Genomic DNA, 3,024 nt, shown 5'->3' with positions numbered 1-3,024 from the left:
CTGCATGTGGCTGCATTTTTTAGCCTGAGCCACAGAGCATGTGGCTGCATTTCCGGAGTTAACAGTGAAAGTGTATTCACTTGCAAATTGGTTCAGTCTATGCAGGTTAGACTATCCTAGAAAGATTGAATCAGTTCAGGCTCAGGCTTTTTGAATGTCTGTACTTAGCTTTCATAGCACCATGCATAAATTGGCTGAAAGTGGCTTGATGCAATTCATGTATCAATTGTGTCATAAATGTAACATCTGCCAAGGCCCCTGGAGTCTACCATAAGGGGTTCCCAGTATATACGGCATATGTGTAAAATTAACATAAACAGAAAGTACATTTTTCATTGCTGTTAAAGTTGTATTAGGGTTTGCCCACCCAAAACCTTAAAAAAACAAAACTATTAGAAGAGTCTCCAAAGTATCTTGTCACATTTAGACAAGACGGGGAGATGCATTATTGTCCACAGTATGCTCCAGTGTTCTAAAAGCATTTGCTTCCATCCCCAGTGGATATCAAAAAACAGTATGTACTCAAGTTATTGCTCATGCAAGCCTTAATGACAAGTTCATGTTCTCTGTCAGCCAGTTGATACAGCTGACTGTCACAGGCCTTTCATTCACAACATTATTTTGTCTTAATTTTGCTGAGTTTGGTGTGTTCAGGTATATGTGACTCGTATGAAACTTGGGTTGTCTGTAAAGGATCCTAACCAATTCTCAATTATCATTTCAGATTTGAAGTTCCGTCCCGTGCTGCTCTACCTTCTACTGAGAGCTGGAAAAAAATTTTAAGGTATGCAGAGAGAGTTTTGAGTGAATTATATTTTTCAGTGTGTTTTGTTCATTCTGAATGAAATAAAATGAAGGTTAGATTTTCAGAAAACCTTCTACAAATGTTAGTGGAGCTCAAGTGGCATTGATTTCCAGTTGGGGCTTTTATTTATTAATTCATTTTAGTTCTTTGAAAATTGTAACCTTCAACAATCCATAATTACTTTTGCAGGTTATTTTTTAAACCAGAGCCTTATAAAGCTTTAACTTCAACTAAGCTTTATAAGATTTAACCAACCAAAAATGGTTTTCCTGCCTGGTCTAATGCGTGAAGGGCTTGCTAAGCTCAAACAGAATGGTTGGCCTAAGGGGCATTTGTAGGAACTTGCCTTGTCTACCAAAGCTGCTTAACTGAGCTCTATGTGGCATCAGGATGACCTTTTTATATTGAAGAAGAATTTCAACAATTCCTTATTTCCATATGTTGTTTTCTGTGCTCTAAAGGAAAAATGATGCTGTAGTCTTTCTTCAGAATCACAGCCATTTGATCTGTGTGTATCCTGTCCAGCTCTTCAGGTCTTGATCACATGTGACTCCATTCTTGGCCCCCTTAATTTTTCTGTGCTTTCCCAAGGTAACTTGATCAATAGGCATAGGCTTGTATGATATATGTATTAAAATTAATATATAGGCAGTCCTTGGACTTGCAACAATTAGTTCCTGAAAACCAGGTCTTAAGTTGAAACATTTTAACTTGGAACCAATTTTCTCATAAGAAACAATGTCTTAAATGGGGGATTGGTTCCTGAACCAAGGCCCGATACCCTATTTTCACTAAAAATACCCCAAAATTTTGTACTTGATCAATTATAGATGAGTAATGTAGCTACATTAATGTATTTATATTGTAAATAGCAATCATATTGATTTGGAAGGACTTCTTTGAGGTGACTTTGCTGCACTTTTTAAAGGGTTCTTGGTTGGACTTTTTGGAGGGTTCTTGGCTGGAGTTTTCTCAGGAGTCCTGGCTGCAAGATTTTCTGCAGTATTGTCTGCTTTCTTAAAGAAAGTGTCCAAGGAAGTTTAGACAGATATTCTTCAGGGAGATGGGAGACGCAGCGAACCTTTTCGCTGACATGGCATCACATCGGATCAGGCATTGTAAAGTTGAAACTGACATCATAAAGCTGAAACAAGGTGACACTTTATAAACATTGTAAGTGTGAAATGTTGCAACTCGAAAGGTTGTAAGCTGAGGATTGCCTGTACTCCATTTTTCTAATTCTCTTGCACTTGACTGTCATCAGTGCAGAACTTGAGGGATCTGGTCACTAATTCTTGTAGCCCACATTTTACTACCATATTTACTCTAATACAATATGAGGTTCTCCCCCTTTTGGCCTGGGGGAAAATCCATCTGCCTTACTCGGGTACAGTAAAATCTTGTTAAATACATTGTCTGTCATTAAACTGCAGCCAAAAGCAGCATGTGCTCAGCAATGGAAATCAACTATGAAGTTGATTAAATACAGGCAACACTCAGCATGACTATAAAACATGTGGCCCACCTTGGGAAAACCTGCTGATGGTGGAACCTTTTTTTTTGTGTGTGGCTCTTAGACAAATATAAGCAGGTGTTCATAGTTTCATAGTTGGTCGGGTCGGAAGGGACTTGAGCAGATCATCAAGTCCGACCCCCCCCTGCCATGGCAGGAAAAGGTACTGGGGTCAAACAACCCCAGCAAGGTGTTCATCCAGCCTCCTCTTAAAGACCCCCAGGGTAGGAGCCAGCACCACTTCTCTTGGAAGTTGGTTCCAGATCCTAGCCGCCCTGACAGTGAAGTAGCGCCTCCTGATATCTAGTCTGAATCTACCCTCTGGCACCTTGTGACTGTTGTTACTTCTAGTCACTCCTGGTCATGCTCGGGGGAACAGGGACTCCCCCAGTGCCTGCTGGTCCCCTCTGACTAGTTTGTAAACAGCCACTAGATTCCCCCTCAACCTTCAGTTGTGGAGGCTGAACAGGTTCAGGTCCCATAGCCTCTCCTCGTAGGGCCTGCCCTGCTGCCCCCTGATCATGCGAGTAGCCTCCTCTGGACCCTCTCCATGTTGTCCACATCCCCCTTGAAATGCGGCGCCCAGAACTGGACGCAGTACTCCAGCTGCGGCCTGACCAGTGCCGCATAGAGGGGGAGGATCACCTCCTTGGACCTGCTCGAGATGCATCTGTGGATGCACGACAAGGTGCAGTTGGCCTTCCTA

General features: G+C 42.0%; 1 protein-coding gene across 1 annotated transcript in view; it reads left to right on the top strand.

Moving 5' to 3' along the window:
• The window catches only part of PTK2 (protein tyrosine kinase 2), a 463,084-nt gene that overhangs the window by 30,691 nt on the left and 429,369 nt on the right, over window positions 1-3,024 (top strand). Inside the window, exon 2 of the mRNA XM_019528216.1 lies at window positions 725-784. The gene's annotated coding sequence lies outside the window, so the exon portion shown is untranslated. The remainder of the gene's footprint in view (window positions 1-724; window positions 785-3,024) is intronic.

The sequence above is a fragment of the Gavialis gangeticus genome, unplaced genomic scaffold, assembly GCF_001723915.1.
Source record: "Gavialis gangeticus isolate Ggan-Ray unplaced genomic scaffold, GavGan_comp1, whole genome shotgun sequence".
In the NCBI taxonomy this organism is placed as follows: domain Eukaryota; kingdom Metazoa; phylum Chordata; order Crocodylia; family Gavialidae; genus Gavialis; species Gavialis gangeticus.
This window is presented reverse-complemented; position numbering and strand designations above follow the sequence as displayed.